At 34.0% G+C, this 19,379-nt stretch overlaps 1 protein-coding gene and 1 long non-coding RNA gene across 6 annotated transcripts in view; one reads left to right on the forward strand and one right to left on the reverse strand.

Annotated features, from left to right (window-relative positions):
- Window positions 1-19,379, reverse strand: part of LOC149803225 (uncharacterized) — a 114,044-nt gene that overhangs the window by 78,976 nt on the left and 15,689 nt on the right. The window contains exon 1 of one of the 5 annotated variants that reach the window (XM_089952853.1): window positions 53-200. The exons of the other annotated variants lie outside the window; for them this stretch is intronic. The gene's annotated coding sequence lies outside the window, so the exon portion shown is untranslated. Of the gene's footprint in view, window positions 1-52; window positions 201-19,379 lie in introns of those variants that run through there. 5 annotated transcript variants of the gene reach the window in all.
- Window positions 1-19,379, forward strand: part of LOC149803226 (uncharacterized) — a 190,358-nt gene that overhangs the window by 22,335 nt on the left and 148,644 nt on the right. The gene's annotated exons all lie outside the window — the stretch shown is intronic.

Genomic DNA, 19,379 nt, shown 5'->3' on the forward strand with positions numbered 1-19,379 from the left:
TCGCATGTTTGCTTTTGCAAATGAACTTGATAGTTGAAATGTAGATGACTACCTTTTGGTTGGTTGCCCGCAGACAAAATTGATAATATCCCGTCCTCATGGCTGAAGAACGTTTTTCCATGCATTCGTGCCTTATAGCCCACGTTAGATCTAGTTAATATGCAGAAAGAAGGCAGTCAAAGCGGCAGATCGTTGAGAACTGTAAAACCTCTTCAATCATTGACAGTAATGACATTGAGTTACGTTGCATTGGTGGAGATACGATCTTGCAAAGGGTTGCCGTTACCGAGCCTATTGTGTAGCAGCCAGGCGAGGCGCGCTCTGATCACAGACCACTCGCCCTACCGGCGAGAGTAAACCTTCCATCACAACTTCGTATAAGAGATGATGGACAGATTCAATACCGTAGATACTCTAAATGATCCTCAAGCACAGTTATACATGGAGATCAAGTGTCCAGGTCGATAGTTTTAAGACATGTATTATACCAGAGAAATATAGGTAAATGTCCGATACTCAGATTTATAAGCAATTCTTTATGATAGGCTTTTTATCTATATAACAAAATCTTAGCACTTCATATTTTAACGAGAAAGGTAATATTCACAAGTAAAATATTCAGTTATGTAAGCAATAGTATATAATGACACAGCATAATAGTGGTTAAATGGTACCTCATAATATACTCAAATTCCAATTTTGAATACATGTGTTCATACATAAATATGCGTGCTTGTTTTATATGTAGCCGTTGATACTTCTTGTCAAATAATGTATGTTTCGTGACAAAGTTTTCGGGGAGGGGGGCCTTTGATGCACAAATATATTCTCGGGTAAATTCGATGAATCATATCAACCTGTTGGTAACGTTAATTTCTAAGTATATATGACGATTAGTAAAGTCGTCAGTCACTTCATGCCTGTCATTTATTTTGGTTTGGTAGACGTGGACAGAAGGTTCAGTACAAGTCCGACTTTCCCTTTCTGTTCGATGCATCAGTGAAATTGTCGACTTAGGAATTTATGGGACAAGAAAATGACCGCTTGCAAAATTGTGTTTTTTAAGGTTCCGCAAACCTTATAAACCTCTGTTATTGAAAATGAAAATAAAGATTCACTAAAATTATATTGTTGAACAATTTCTTAGACTGCATTGTAGACTTACTGTTATAATTACAAACGTTCGAAGAAAATGTATTGTCACTGCAGTGGCAATCTATTCTAATTATATGAAATAGTGCACAACAAATCAGTATATCATTCTACTTTTAATATAGTGCTTAATTTTTGTATGTCACTTGACATAAATTGACGTAAAGGCGTTATATATTTTCACAGTGGCACCATAAACTATGCTAAATGTACTTTTAATACCCGGTCTCAAACTCAAATCACCATGAAAGCCACATGTGGATATTGGCCCGAGGACTGCATCTCTGAAACCTTTTCATACAGGGAAAGTGACTCGTATAAAAGGAAGCCAGTTGAAATGCTTGAAACAAGAAGCAAAAGTATATATAAATGTTATATCTACACACACACATACATGCATACATACACACACACACACACACATACATACATACATACATACATACATTATGTTATGCTTGTGTGCTCTTTTGAGTGATTAATATTAGATAAGACGTTGGCGTCTTATATTTGACGATGATGTGAATACATCAATTGAAAATACACACGCAGTCGTGTTTACAACTTTATTCTAGCTTAATGTACACAAAGAAAATTTGTGTATTGTGTCAACTATGTCAAATGTCATCTTTACCGTACTGAGAAAAGTCTGTGTACGTAGAACTATCGCGGAAAATGATAGTATGCGCGTCATTTCTACTCATAGTTGTTTCTTCATATGCTGATGGTAGCGAAGAAAAACAAAGTTATACAATTCTTACAAACGTAGTGCCCGAAATGTATAATATACCTAATGGCTTCTCATGGCCTTTAGGTCCGGTACACAAATGCATTTAACTTTTCTGCAATCGTCTTAGTTCGATAAAAGAATTACTTTTAAAAATATTCCCAAAGAACCATTGGAAGAAATAGATTGAGTTACAGCGTGAGAAACCTTTAGTGAAATCTCGTTATATGCCATACGTATTTGAAAACAGAAGCACTGATTTCGAGAACCTGCATTAATAGAAGAAGAAATAGCTTGAAGAACAGCAAAAGGCTGCCAGATGTGTATACTAGACATGTCAATGTACTAAACATGTCAATTTGCTAGACATGTCAATGTACTAAACATGTCAATTTACTAGTCATGTCAACCCATACTTTAAATACTAATTCGAGTTAAGAAAAGACACTAACACGGTAAGAAAACTAGATACTACGCTTAAATCCAAGCTTAATGTTTGGGTACTACCTGTTTAACTACACTTTGTAACATAGACATTATAAAACACAGACCTAACTCTCAGGTCGGGAAGATTTTGGGTTTTTTTGGTGGGGATTCTCGTATTGTATTTATCTTCCCTAAAAAGAGAGACGTTTGTATCTTTGGATATTTTATCTTCAAAACGTCTCTACAAAACAAAAACTAATGTTTAGCTTTCTGATCATTTTATCACAAGCCTAAACAGAATATGTTAGGTTTTCACTCATGTGTTTACGTGATGTTTTATTCAACAATCTGTTGACTTTTTTGGGTACACATTATACGGGAAGCTGTACTTGAACATGACCATAATGATTTACGATAGAGAGGATGAATTCGATTCTTCTGGTTATATTTAGACTGGTCTTCACTGTTTATGCTGATATGGTCTTATAATATATTTTGATATTTCAGCTACCAGACTACGTTCAAATAATATATTTTGATATTCTGAGTTACGAGACCACGTCCAACAGTTACGTTAGAGATGAAGAGATTTCTGAAGAAGCCATGCTTCTTCACAAAATGTTGGGAATGAAAGCCGTTGAACATCTACTTGGGAAATGTTGTGCTAATTCATCATTAAATTTGTTGCAAATAATACCACGAATTATGCACACTTGAGAGATCACTCAAACACGATAACGTACTAATTAGGCCCTAAGTATAAGGGTACTAACTAGTATACTTCCTAATACAAATGATACATGCTCTGTATTGTAAAATAACTAAAGGATGCATGCAAAGTCGGACTGCTACTAATGACAATAACAATGAGCTTAAAAGAAATATCGTCAATCGTTTTTTTTTTCTTTAAAAAAGAGTTGAGGAAATTATTCTTCACAAGAAGGAAGTTAACTGTATATTTATACCAGTAGCATAGAACCCCAAACTGTAATGAACGCCCTGAAAAATGCATTAAGTTCTTTTCACTGATATACTGGGATAAAGACGAGGAAACAAAATCATGTTCACCTAACTGAAGTTTCTATAAGTAAATAGTTGAGATAGTAATCATTATACATTGATTTAGTCGATAACATTAAAGGAATAATGTATATGCCGGTTTAAGCAAAGTTCATATCATCATGCCAGTCAATGTGGTTAATCCATTCATTGATATACGGCAAAAAGTATTATATTACAATGAACAGAGCCAAGGTCTCCACTAAATGAAAATAATTTGAAGATAACATATGCGTTCAAAGTTCATATATCTGTTAGAATTCTATTTTACAAGATACAAAAACTAACTATATCTCAAATATGAACTAGAATAATTTTTAAAGAAAAGAGACCATCAAAAGACATTACTACATCGCATGTACATGATACAGTATTTCAGACATCTTTTTCTTTCATCGTTTGATGAAAAGGATATTTCAACATTAATAGCGTCGGACTTATCTAGTCCTCTGAATGGGAAAATTGTACTCCTTTTTAAAATACTTTCTAGACAAATTTGGAAATTCTTTTCTCTAAATTACTAATAGAGAGTCAATTGTCTACCAAGCTTTAAACGACGAGTCGTGGCAACTTGTTGATTGTACATTCAAGTTCGATCATTCATTGAAAGGTACAGAAACAGTGAAGGGATATTCCTTTCAATGCGTGTAGCAGTTTCCTTGCCGGTGATGTGTAAGGGGAACAAAAAGGAGTTATTGAACATAGGTTTCAGATGTAGCTTATGTTACACAATTATCCAAAACGTTCGCATCCGTCATAGATTTCTTGTCGATATTTTTGTCTTATATATGTCAGAGGCGTTCTGACGCCCGTTATATTTTGTTTACGCTTTTTGTGTGCCTAATTGATCAAAATTTTGGGCTGGGTCTATTTTTGAACAGCGTGGAGCAGGCTATAATAGTAGTGTTAAATTTTAAAATTGAAAACCGAACTTAACATTTTATGTAAATGTTTGCCTTTCATCTTATGTGCCAAATTTGTCTCCAGCTCAACATTTTGGATACATTAATACAGTAAGTTTAAGCCATACGACTTTTTGAATTAAGCTATTACATTGTGTCATATTTCATCTCTGCCTATATTTTTTGTTGCCCATTTCCCTTATCTATCTGTTGTCTATTTGCCTACCTTGTGCGTGTGTGAAGTTTAAAGTTTAATAAGAAATAGTATTTTAAAATAAACTCTGTCGTAAGTATAAATTCTTCAAAAGGTAATAAAACGAATATAAAAATCGATATTAAGTCTGACCCTTAACTAACTAACATCACACAGGTTGAATTTTGTCGACGGCTGAAACATTAATAATTCACGTTATATTCAATATAAGATAAAAAGCCTAGTGCTGATGCACCACAATAAATATCCAACATAAATAGAAGTATTCACGTATATGCTTTCAAAAATTCGCCGCACAACGTAAAACAATAGACTAACAAACTCGCATTCTAGCTACATGCGGAAGGAAAAGGTCGTCACTTATTTCCAATTTTTTTTTAAACGTAGTCAAGTATTTTATAGTTATAATTATTATAAACCTGAAGTCTTCTATGATTGTAATTATTTTAACCATCAAGTCTTCTATTACTGTAATTATTATAAACCAGAAGTCTTCTATGATTGTAATTATTTTAACCATCAAGTCTTCTATTACTGCAATTATTTTAAACTTGAAGTCTTCTATGATTGCAATTATTTTAAACTTGAAGTCTTCTATGATTGCAATTATTTTAACCATCGTCTTGTCTTCTATGATTGTAATTATTTTTAATTATTTCAAGTCTTCTATGATTGTAATTATTTTAACCATCAAGTCTTCTATTACTGTAATTATTATAAACCTGAAGTCTTCTATGATCGCAATTATTTTAAACCTGAAGTCTTCTATGATTGCAATTATTTTAAACTTGAAGTCTTCTATGATTGCACTTATTTTAACCATCGTCTTGTCTTCTATGATTGTAATTATTTTAACCATCAAGTCTTCTATTACTATAATTATTATAAACCTGAAGTCTTCTATGATTGCAATTATTTTAAACCTGAAGTCTTCTATGATTGCAATTATTTTAAACTTGAAGTCTTCTTTGATTGCAATTATTTTAAACTTGAAGTCTTCTATGATTGCAGTTATTTTAAACTTGAAGTCTTCTATGATTGCAATTATTTTAACCATCGACTTGTCTTCTATGATTGTAATTATTTCAACCATCATCAAGTCTTCTATGATTGTCATTATTTTAATCATCAAGTCTTCTATTACTGTAATTATTATAAACCTGAAGTCTTCTATGATTGTAATTATTTCAACCATCATCAAGTCTTCTATGATTGTAATTATTTCAACCACCATCAAGTCTTCTATGATTGTAATTAGTCGTGTATGATTGTAATTATTTTATTTTTTTAATTAGAATTGCTAAGCAGATGGTCACACATTTTCACAACTCTTAAAACCCCCGGATGTTTGTATTCTTCAACATAAGACATCTCCACTTGTCAATATTTTCTTCCTTCCTTACTGTAAATTACCACCATTTGTTTTCTATGAGCTTTTAACCATACAAAACGACCAGGAGAACGTGGGAACTTCCGGTTACTTTGCCCATTGGTTGTAAAGTAAGCTATATTATGACGAAGACAAATATGTTTAGGTGTGTTAATATTTGGTGGAACCATAAAACCGTATCGCTCCCTATAGAGACCAACTCAGCATTTTGTATGATCTTTCTGCCATGCAACTGCAGCACAATATGTTACAAAATACGAAAAGAAAAACAATAGTAATAAATCATGAATCAAATTAACGTTTTACTTTTGTACGTTGAATATTTGTTATTTTGTATTGTTTGGTTTTTGTTTTTTTTTGATCCCTCAAGTATAACTCAGTTTATTTATTGCACTATTTATAGAAGACAGATTACTACGTATGAAAAGAAGAAACAAAAAACTGAAATGGTACTAATTGCTGGCAAGCGTATAGATTGCAACCACCCAGCTGCAGAGCAGTATGAGATCACTGTTTTCACCATATCTATCTATCTATTTATCTATCTATCTATCTATATACATATATATATATATATATATATATATATATATATATATATATATATATATATATATATATATATATATATATATATATATATATATATATATATGCGCATTAGAAATATAAGACTGTTAGTTGAATCATATGAATGGATATTCAAATCTTTTGACAGAATCGTATAGAAAATACTTTCCTTACCTTAGGTGTTTATTTACGGAACATGAAAATTGGAAAGTGTGAATGTGAGACATTAATAAGCATAATGATTACAGGGATCGTATCACACTTTGTACATATTGAATCAGAACAACCGAAGGTATCTGCAGGCTTGGCACATTTTCTTAACTAATATTATCCAAAGCTGAAAACATGTCAGTCAGCTGCAACGACATGAAAAATGCTAACTTTAATGGACAAAGGATACGTTGTTGTTGTACGCAGACTTGAATTCCCAAGCGATCCTTTGTATAAAGTGTTGACTTTGACTTGTCTAACCTTGCCATGTAAACAACACATAATGTGGTAGTTACGTCACAGTGTACAAACAACACAACAGAAGAAAACTTTGCTAATTTCCAACGGGGGGGGGGGGGGGCTACCATTTAATTTTCGGGCGGAAGGGGGTAGAGTGTCTTTAGAGCCTGAATTATTGTTTGCTTACCTTAAGCTAATGTTTTACCTGATCAATGAATATGATTAGGTTGGGTGTAGGGTTGGGAAGTCTTCTTAAAAATCAGAGCAAGAATCTTTGATTGCAAGATATTTGGGGGCAAGGCATTTTTCCTCCGAAAGCATCACAGTTTCCTCCATCCATCCACCACCTATCCTACAACCACAACAATCTCCACCCGCCCATCTCATAGAATATAATCGGTCGGTCCCAAACGTCTAATGTAAATGCGAAGGTGGCCAGCTTTACAAAGTGAATATGAGTGCAATTAAAACCACTAGGATTTTAATGCAAACTGTTATCTAGATTCGTTTACCTGCAGCTAATTTTTCTTTTACTAATTGACATAATGATCTCTTTTTTAAATAAAAATTGACCAATAATATTTTTTCAAACTGTTAGGAGGCCTGCATTTTTCTTAAGACAATCCCAGACCGTATTGCTTTCAACCACCCCCACCCAGAAACAAATGGTCGGTCTGGGTAGATAATTCAACTTTTTAAATGATTTATATGAATTTTCATTCCATCTTCCATTAAGTTTGCATCTCAGTTACATATATTCGATTGTATACGAAAAGATGTGGTTTTTATACCATAATAAAATCACGTACCAGCTTCCAGTATCAAAATGTACGTCAACCTCACTACTAAGGAACCTATTCTGGCGTAGTCTACGCAACTTGAAAATCATTAATAGCGTTCGGACTTGAAATACAGAACTCATTGTAGCTATTATTTTTTTTTTTTTTATTTTTTTTGCTTAAGGTAGAATTTCTGTACTGGACTCTGTGTTTTCAAAGGCAAATCAGAATGTGGAATAAATTTATATCTAGAACTTTAGTATCCCTGCAATTTTACCAGCTGAGTGAGATTTTCTGTATTGGACATTGTTTTTGAAAGTGACAGATCAAATCAAACACAAATCACCGAAATCATGGTCATATTCTCATCGAATTATTCAAGAAATTTAGAGATTAACCGTATTTAGTGCTTTCCAACCTTTTTTCTTTCTAACCGCAAGTACGACACATGGCATCTCGCGTTATTTAGTCAAGGAAACTAGCACAACCACAGGCCTTTCACAATGACAATCAAAAGCTGAAGACGAGCAAAAAGAGAAAGATCATCGTATGTACACACACAATTTCCATCGCAAACATAAGCATGTTATGCGGACACAAATCGATAATTGCTTGATTTTATTATCTCATAAACCTAATTACGAGTATTGACGCAGTTTAGCACGTTTTATCGACCATCATCATTCATTTTGCACTTTGAGTCAGCTTGCAAGTAAGTAAAAACTAATACATTCCTTATGCGTCAAGGAATGATGTTACGTTCTTTATCAAAAGTGTGGCAGTCCAGCTGGTGATACAGAAACATTGCTTTCTTGAAGATTGCAGAATAATATAATTCATAAGGTTTGAAAGTGTCTTTTGAATAACAAATATGGCTGCTTTAAAAAAAAGGAAGATATAATTATCAATCCAATTTTATGCGATAAGCAATCTTTACCACTTTATAAAATAATTCCAAATATGTTGTAATTAATGAAATTACTCCACAACCTAGGGCAAGCATAAACATGCCATAAAACAACTATTTAGGAACACAAAGGAGGACAACAAATTAATACTTCTTACTTATTCGTTCCCATTCTTCTAATACATGTTCACCATTCTCGTTAAAAGAAGGATCTTTTGCGGTCATTTAGAATAAAAAAGAAACAACGATGCAGTAGTCGCTGCAAGCATGTTTTTACTAATGTTCTGTCTTAAAGGTTTTTATCTCCTTGGAAGTGCTACTAGCTGTCTATAAAGTAAGGTGTCACAGCCATTCAACTTTATTATATAAAAAAACAGCAACAAAAAAAGACAACTACCCATCACAGTATTAAGGAACGTGAGATAATGCTGTACATATATGTATGTACATGTGGCTGTATAACGCAATTAGGTTTCAAAATTTGATACGGAAAATCCTTATATAGTGGCCAATAAAACTGTCTAATATTGGAAATAGCGGCAAGATATCATCTGTTGTGTACCATGAATAAGAAGCGTTTTGTTTCAGTCTTCGTTTCCAACTTCGTGGTTACTTTTAGATTCCATCCGCATAGCTGTCACTTAGAAATAAGACACAAATAAGATTTGAGAATGTTTTGTATTTGCATAGCTATTGTCAACCCAAATTTGGATTAGAATGTACTTTATCTATTGAAACTGTGTCATCATCCCCCATAAACTAATCGCCCGCATGTCAGGTTACCGTATGTTTTCAGTTAATCATTTTCGAGAAGTCTAAATAGGAATTGAAACCAGTCAAGATGCATGCAGCGCACAAAATGAGTAATCCCAACGATTCAGGAAGCAGAACGCTGACGGCCAAATATCCAGAAATCTTAACAATGAATGACCTTGTGTTCACGATTTAAAAATTGATTATTTATGATAAACGCATGAAATTTTATAATAAAAAAAAGAATATGTTTAGTGAAAAGAAATAAGGTTGGAGTCTTTTCTGTAAAAAACACCGTATAATCTAAATAACATATTAGCATTTAGAACGAACATCAAGAGAATAAAACGTTTAATGATTATTTGGAATTGTGGGAAACATGAAATAGTTGACAAACATTATATATGGAAACTGCACCATATCTGAGTATACACCACGACTTACAACAAAATAAAAGATATAATATTAAAGCAGACAACCAAACAGCTACTTCTTTGAACAATAAGAAAACGAAATTGTTTCAATGTGCACGAACATTCTGACTTCTGGATACCGAGTTCGTTACAGGACAGAGCAAAACAAAAACATTACATTAGAATAAATCCATTTTCAACGTCTTCGTGAATTTGGCTTAAAAGGCAATACCATTGACATAGATATAGAAACTATTTCTTCAAAACAATATTAGAAAAAGTAAATTAAATGTAAGATTCAAAGGGATTTGTTTTTAGAACAAAACAAAACATTTTACCATGTAGCTGATTAACAAGAAGAAAAAATACACGAGTCTTTTCACCCATTTTAGACAATTTTAGACCTTTAAAACTTGGTCTGATTTCATTGGAGATGTGTGATAGGGAGAGATCTTAAATCTTATCATATTGACTTGTCCTGTAGTGTAAAGAGACCCCTTACACCACCGGAAGCTTCGACGCCCGAATATTTACACGGGTAGAATTGTGTTTGCTGAATAGAGTTCATTACCGTGTATGGTTGCATATGAGAGTGCCCATTGGTTAAACAAACCCTAGCTGTAATCCTGTGGCACCCAGAAAAACTGAATTCTGCGCTTGACGTCGTCGGAATCGAGTGAAACAAATATTTCCGTCGTTGATATGTGTGTGTGTGTGTGGGTGGGGGGGAATATTTGGATAAAATAGCTACATTGAAAATAGGAAAAGTAGATTTCATTGGAACACGTGTATTCTTTAAACTGTTTTCTCTTTTCTTTGTTTTGTGTTTAAGGACCGGCAAACAATAAATAGCACTGTGCATTATCGTGCAAATTTATCACTGAATTAAAACGACACATTAAGTGCTCGAACACAAAAGCATCACAGTAAAATAAATTATATTTTCTCATGAAAGAAAAAAAAAAGATCTTCATTCCGCTCTGTCTCAACGAACCACATTAAATACTTTTCAAGTGTCACCACAAAACGGTTGTTTAGGAGAAACTGTCCTCGGCACGCTGTCGCTGTCTAGTACTGCAGATCTATGCCAGAGAACAAATGTAAGATCCATCGACTATAAGGAGCTTTAAGCGCCACAAGTGACGCACATTATATTTCTATTACAAACAGCGCGATAACAAAACGGTCCCGGATTTATTGAAGGAGATGTATTTCTATACAGGACCATATAGTAACAAAGCAGCTTAAAGTCCCTAAAAGTGATTAATTTCTGTTGGTGACGATGTGGTAACAAAGCAGCTTAAAGTCCCTAAAATTGATGAATACAATATCTGCTGGAACCGTGTTGTAACTATGCAGCTTTAAACTACCTAAAACAAACGAATTTCTTCTGAGAACCTTGTGATAACATAAGAGCTTTGAACTCCTTAAAACTAGCGAAAACCATACTGGGGACAGTGTGGTAACAAAGCAGCCTAAACGTCCAAGAAAAACAGTAAAGAACAATAATGTATACTGTGTCTATACCAGTGCGACTAATTTGTCAACGCTAAATCTACGCACGTTGTACAAAGCTCAGATTTTTTAAGAAGTCCGATTTTATCATTTGTAAATTGTCTAGTGTCATGTTTTTACGAAATGAAAGCAAGAAGTCATTCGGTCAGGAAGAAAAATTTGCATTTACAGGAATGGACAGAATTGTGATATACGCCTGCCTTTCGTTTGCATGAACTTTACATGGTAAACGAACAGATAGATTATTATGTTCCAGTTCAAATTAAGCTTCTTCCATTATTCATGTGTAGGATGAAGTACTCTTTGTTATTCTAGAGTTGATACTGAATTGACATTTTAGGTATATATTTATATGATATCGCGAAATAAAGTTACAGGTGTGCATGAACAAAATCATAATGGTGACCATTCAAGTACTCTTTGAGGATAGCAAACTGTACATGTTGAAACAGAGATAATAAATAATACATTAGTTGACAATTGTCGCTTTTCCATTGAAAATATATGATTTTTAAAAAATATCGAACGGATTTACTATTGACAATTTTATTTGATTGATCTTCCATATATCGAACGGAGTTAATATTGAATATCAGTTTTGATTAATTGTCCTTACATCGAACGGAGTTAATGTTGAATATTTTATCTGATTAATCGTGCAGAGTTGCATACTAACCTCTCATTAATTTTAGGCCCAATATTTGAAAGTAATGGTACTGCTATATTAGCCCGCCTCATGTTCAATAATCCACTATGCATACAGTGGGATTGCGTGCAGATTATTGACCAACAAGTCTCAATGATCTGGACCTTTGGTCAAGGTTTGCGGTCTTGAACACAACGAAATCGACAGAAACCACTCTTGTCTTATTACAGTTACCATAGTCGTGACAGTTGACCTTTAGACCTCAAAATCTAGTTTTCTATATTACCCCAAGTACAAGCCAGCCACAACGTCTTCAAAATGAACTTACATTAGAACAAACGTTTTTCTGTACAAAACAATTGCGGGGGGGGGGGGATTGCAATGTCTTTGACCTTGAACGAAGCCAATATACCTCTTCCAGACCTCACGTTAAAGCCTCCACAGACTTTTATCAAGATATGAGGCGTACAACTAAAGTTAGTATGCAAAAACATTCTTTTCTTTCAGTCAGTGAAATTGCCATTTGACCGTTAGACCCCAGAATCCATAGGTTTCTTTCTAACTCAAATTCATACACGAACTTTGATGAAGGTAATTGTCGAGAACAGTAATTTTTGTGTATAAATATTCTCTCATTTTATAAGCCACAGCTGCCATGTTCTTTGATCTTTAAACACCATAAGTTGAGTATAAAATCTATTCCTTATCCCAAGTGCAAACCATTCACAATGTTTGGTCTTGGTATGTGATGTAGAACTAATGCCATTCAGCGGAAAGCATTTCTCTTCTTTCACTCATAGTGACCTTTATTTTTGACCCTAAAATCGATAGATGTCTTCTTAGGCTCTTGTGAAATCCGCCCACAAGGTTTGGAGAACTAGAGCTATTTTGCGGACAGGAAAATTATAACAGACGGACAAACGGACATCATAACAATATACCACGCCTTATGGTATACAAAATGATACAGAATAAAATTAAATTTGTCCAAATCATTGAATGGTTTTTGTGGCAGATTTTTTTATCACATACAATCGACTATCTGTGAATGTTGACATCGGTGTTGATGCGATCGAAACATTCTGATCACCGATGATATGTCTGCAAGACAAAATATGATTTGGCTGTTATGTCGGAGCAGTAATTTACAGAAGAATTAGACATTTGATTCGCCGAATATGTCTTCATATAAACGAAACCATATTCTATCCGGACTACCTCGGCTATTTCTATGATTAGATTGACTGTAAGATTGACCGAGGCGATATATTCGCAACATCTTTGACAATCCTTGTTTCCCAAATAGCCGAGGTGGTCCGAACGACATGTCTCGGCATACAGTCGAGGTATGATCAGTAGTAATGACCGCTAAGTTGAGAATGGTGATCCAAAGTCAAAATTGAATTGATTTGCAAAGATTTATTTTAAATACATCCGGGAAAGGTTAGGTTTCGTACTAATTATTGACATTGTCCATCGAACTTAAGGTGCTTTTTGGAGAATTAGGTCCATGAATCAAGCGTCTTAGTAGATGTATGCCAACTGATAAAGTGAACCTAGCAACTTGCCTAAAAAGAACTAGTATGCCTTCAACAACAGGTAAAGAAACGGCTGAGAACTAAGACTCCAAAGCTTACAGAGTGTGGCTGTATTGCTGAGAAGTGATGACAGAGAAGCAATGTATGTCGATCACCCATGACTAAAGAGCCTATACAACTAGTGGAACGTACCTCTAAAGGAGAATTACAGTCGAGGACAACACAGAATAATGAAGATAAAGCGGAATTTCATGGAAACGAAGAGTACTAGGGATTTCCGTTGCAACTAATACAGCAGTATAAAGAAAATATCGCACGTGAATAACCATTACAGCAAAATAAGAAGCCATCAAGAAAGAAGTGCATTGCATTTAAATTAAAATTCGTACGAGGGCAGACAAATTACCAATGAAGCATGAAAGACTGGTGTGGATCACAATAATTGCATGGAATGCCAATGCAACAAGAAATACAAGTAAATGAATGGTTTGTTATGTGATCAACAATTACATAATTTGCATTTCCAGTCAATTTATTATGGACAATGGAGCAGTCAGGGTAACCATTACAGCAGATTAGGTAATCATTGCTTTTACAGATGATCAATGAGGCATTCCAAATCATAGATACCACTGTTAACAAGGACCGCACTATTTCGAACATAATGTGTTCCATAGTTAATGTCATCGAAAATTTTGTACTGTTGAAATGCCAGATATCAGCTAAGCATTAATCGAGCAATCTGCTCGGGAGCTGCGGTAGCTTAGCGATTGCGATCCAAACGTCGCGAGTTCGATACGAACCCTAGGCCAACCCTTGTCGGCTGTTTCGGTATGTCCTTGTGAAAGTCATTTAGCTACGACAATCTAGTACTATATATAACCAATCATGCGATTAATGTGTCGCTTAAAATATAACTAACAATCAAAATCTAATAATTTCATGTTTGCTTTCTAACTGGGAGTTGCGTTGGTTCTGTATTCGATGTGTTGTATTACCTAATCAGTGAGCTGCGTTTAAAATCCATCACAAACCCCGTGTCCAATGCCTGTTGCGTGTCTATTTGAAACACTTCCTTTCTCCTTTATGCCATGGGTTTGTTGCAGTGTATTATTATTATTATTATTATTATTATTATTATTATTATTATTATTATTATTATACCATAATAATGAAGTCCAAATTTGTCTAAATTGCAATTAAATATTATGAAAATTTAAATATATACATTGGTGTGTGTTTCTCTATGTGAGCGAGTAAAATGGTAATTCTGGTATCTTATTATCTGAGAAGGAGAGGATGTACGATAATAGAAAAAAAGTTTTGTTTCATTATATGATGTCCCTTTTAACAGACAGGTACATCCTTCAACACTAGTTCTTTATATGTATGTATGTATGTACATATATATATATATATATATATATATATATATATATATATATATATATATATATATATATATATATATATATATATATATATATATATATATATATATATCCGTTTCGTAGTGGCACCCGATTACGTTTTGCTTGCTGCTAATTAAGAAGGCGGAGCACCTGGACGTACCTGTGTCGTGCTTTTCTCGAAAGTAATATTCTACCATTGCCTCTTAGAGCAGATCCATCTATCATATCAGACCCAAAGGACACTGGATTTTGTTCATTGATTCGAGCTAGGTCGTAACGAATCCGCAGAAAACGAAATTCCATATTTAAATGTTTGTTACAAGAAATCATGGCTGCAAATACATATTGCCAGTGCTAAAATTGTTTTCAGTTTATAAAGATCTTATGTTTAACATAGCCCAAGTGTTTAACATAGGCCAAGTGTATAGCATAGGCCAAGTGTTTAACATAGGCCAAGTGTTTAACAGAGGCCAAGTGTATAGCATAGGCCAAGTGTTTAACATAGGCCAAGTGTATAGCATAGGCCAAATGTTTAACATAGGCCAAGTGTTTAACATAGGCCAAGTGTATGGCATAGACCAAGTGTTAAACATAGCCCAAGTATTTAACATAGGCCAAGTGTATAGCATAGACCAAGTGTTTCACATAGGCCAAGTGTATAGTATAGACCAAGTGTATAGCATATACCTAGTGTTTAACATGGGCCAAGTGTATAGCATAGGCCAAGTGGTCATTGGCTTACTATTTCATTACAGCATTGTTACTTATGAGAATTTAATAGCCTATGCTAGTTACATTTCTCTGGAGGACAAAGAACATTCCGATAATATGTAACTTCATACTGTGTTTATGGACATTATTTATTAGACCATAAACTCGCTTCAGAATCCTCCTTTTGAATTTCCAAGATGGTATGTTCTTCAACGACTATTTAGTTTTATATAAATGTAGCACGAGTGTTTCGTTGACGTTGCTTTGTTTTCCATTGTAATTAAAATAACTATGTGTGTCATTGTGTGGCTGCAAGACTCGAAGGTGTACTGCTTCCAGATTAAAAACTTCGTGGCCACTAAAAGCTTCCAAAACTACATTTTCTGATAATTTTATTTGTCAGTTAGTTAATGTTGTTTTAGTGTATAAAAATGAAGGCGCTTTACGAGTCTATAAAGAAGAAAATTAACATTAATCTGCTGAATAAGTCAATTTTTTAAAATCAGTTTTCTTGTCTTCTTTGATTTAACTCACTTCTATTCATATGCCAAGATGAGAACGTGTTAAGTGTATATACTTGCGATTATAATATTCCGTGTTGCAGTTGAATATCATTCCATTATTTTTACATTTAATAAATACAAACCTTCATAAATTTGACAAGACATCATTAAATTAATTCATGTCCGTTTATAATTGGGACCTTTTTAAAAAGTATCATCATTCATTACACTTCTAAAACCTGCAAATGAATAAACCCTAAAAAAAGAGCGATGATTAGTGCAACGGGCACTGTGCTATATTAGTCAAGAATGCATATTATAGGCATTGCGATTTAAGGAAACTACTTTTATGTACAATGAATCACAATTCTGGTGGCTTACGGAAAAGAAGGCATCGATGATGTTTTATTTAGCCAATAAATAATTATCAAAGTTGACACGTACTAGCGACTGGCCATGATGGAACGTAAAAATCAATGACAAGAACAAAAATTACAAAATGTCATTGCACAAATCATATAATAATTGTCTACAAGTAGCTAATCAATTTAATTATTGGTTAATCAGCTTATTTGCCATTTGAGACAGATGGCAAATTTACCAGAGCAAGGTTTAATAAACAAGAAAATTAACCGAAGTAACGCTGTATTTCGGGAAGCCTATAGCATTGCCACATCCGAAATCGGGTTTGAACTGCGTATTAATAAAACCTTGAAACAACACGAGATCCAATCCAAAGAAGAAGGAATATACCCAGATCAACAGTTTATTAAGACTCTGTCAGATAGCCGTTCCATTTCCCCCCTTTTTTTCAAACAAATAACTCTAATTTACGCAAGCAGGTATGGTGTATGTTATTCGAAATTATTTCGTGTTTGATGGTGAATGATTCTTTGAGGTGGTCTGAGATCTTAGCTGGCTCACCAAAATTGACATCAAAGAATGCGTACTTGCTCGCTTTCTGACACTTCAGTAATTAACTCTAGTTCTTGTGTCTAGTTCGTGGTTGTGACTTCCATCCTTCAGCTGCGTATGGCCTATCTTTATCTGTTTTGAACATTTCACCAAGAATATTGTAGGTGAAAAGTGTTTATGTGCTCGTGAAATTCCCAGAGAACAAGAAACCTCGTATTCATATATACACTGTGTCTTCCATCAAACACGTTTCCTGATCTTGCAAAGTGTGAGCCATAAAACGAAGAGACTGTGCTAAGATTACACCAGACTGAGTGAAAGTGGACCAGGTGCACTTCCTATGGTCCAAGAAAGTACGAGAAGATCCAAAAATATATACATCAGCGCTGAAAACGTTGCTATGGTCAATGCTATTCGAGAAACTTGGTAAAATTATAGCATTTCCATTGCTAAGTTTCTAAATAACGCATAATTTTAATTAATACTACGACCTACCCATATTAATAACACTCTTTATGCAGAAACAAAATTATTTTAAGTTAATATCCCTCTTAGATCCACTGTTCTACTTTATAAGTGGTGTACGAAGATTATATATACGTATTATATTTTATACACCAATTAAACGCAGAGGGAATTTTGTAAAATTTAATACATTTACCACCTCTGGTATTTTCCAATCCAATAAAACTTGTGAAGTCGATTTTCAAAGGAATATCCCCAAACATTTTTGAGGAAACGAATCCTTGGTTGAATTTATCATTATAAAATTAACACAACATATTTTAACATAAGCAAGTGTCTTCCCCTCACCCACCCCCACCTCAGCTTTATTTGATTGGTCTTATACATGAGCTCACAAACAGCTGATACGCAGTATATGTCAAACAAACATGACTACAGAGTGCAACCATGAAAAGACTACAAATTATCTTGGATATTGCCTTCAGCTATGTCACAAGGTGGAAACGGGATCATAATGCAAATAAAAACAATTCTATAATTCATGAAAAATAACGTCACAGTTTTGGCTGACTCATCCTTCAAAATCTGTTTGACTGAAGTCTGATATGCACATAAGAAAAAAAATATGCAGAGGTGTTTTGTTTTCCAGTGATTTAGCAACAAACGACGTTAAAGAAATACACACGTAAAAAGCTGAGAGAACAACTAATGTTCTGTACATTTATGAATTAAATAGACTGGATATCAATTCCATTATTAGCGTTACAATATGGGGAAAGTGACATATTTTCGTCAGCATTTTATGGATTAGAAAATTGTACCAGTCTGAACCTAAGAAATCTGGATGATGTTGAACAGGTTCATAGATATTTATCTCCTAGAAACGAAATGATTTTTGAAAGGTCACGCAGCAGCACCACAGTATCATGTGTTGGAGACTTCTGTTATGGAACATACATTGGGAATCCAATTGTCCTTGACAAGACAGCTACACACACACGCACGCACACATATATAAATATATATGCAATTTGACCAAAGCATCATCTTAATGACATGATGGCATGATGTCATCCTCACAAGAAAACATGAGAAACCCGTTAATGCAACAAAAACTGACAGACACGGAAATGAGACATTAGTACAATTTACAATGCGACAGTTCTCACTGGCGAATCCATGACAAAATTGAAATGTATCTACTCTGATAGCTAACGTACATTGGATCGTTATATGAGAGTGTGTATTTGGTATACATTAATGTTATAGGAGTGGTTATATGGTGTTTATTAGTCTTATAGGAGATGGTGTATGGTGTCATTACTATTATAGGAGTGGAATATCTGGTGTTGATTACTCTTATAGAAGCGGTATATATGGTGCAGATTACTCTTTTAAAAGTTGAATATATGGTGTCAAATACTCGTATGGGAGTGGGATATATGGTGTCAATTACTCGTATGGGAGTGGAATATATGGTGTTAATTACTCTTATAAATGCAGAAATATGGTGATAATTCCCGTTGCTATGATAAAACCAACGTCTGGAAGAATGCGTTATCTGTAATTCTACTGTAGATGATGTAGTAAAAACATTGCAATGTTGTGTTATTTGACATTGGATGACCATAATAGAAAGATGTGGAAATTTTACATTTTCTTTCGCTGAAGTTGTGTGTATTTGTTGTGTTAAAAAATTAAGAATAAACTCTGGACAACACTCTTTTGACTGGAAACAATATAGAAATACGACATGAAAATACATAGTAACTATTTCATAAAATAAAATAAGGCATTGAACATTGTTTATTGTTTTATTTATTCATCAAAAAATATGTATATGTTTTTATGATGCACACACACACACACACATATAAACGCTTCTGTTCATAGATGATATGCTGATCCTGACATGAATGGGGATTATAGATT

The sequence above is a fragment of the Sinohyriopsis cumingii genome, chromosome 3 (genome assembly GCF_028554795.1).
Source record: "Sinohyriopsis cumingii isolate HCF-2022 chromosome 3, ASM2855479v2, whole genome shotgun sequence".
Taxonomy (NCBI): domain Eukaryota; kingdom Metazoa; phylum Mollusca; class Bivalvia; order Unionida; family Unionidae; genus Sinohyriopsis; species Sinohyriopsis cumingii.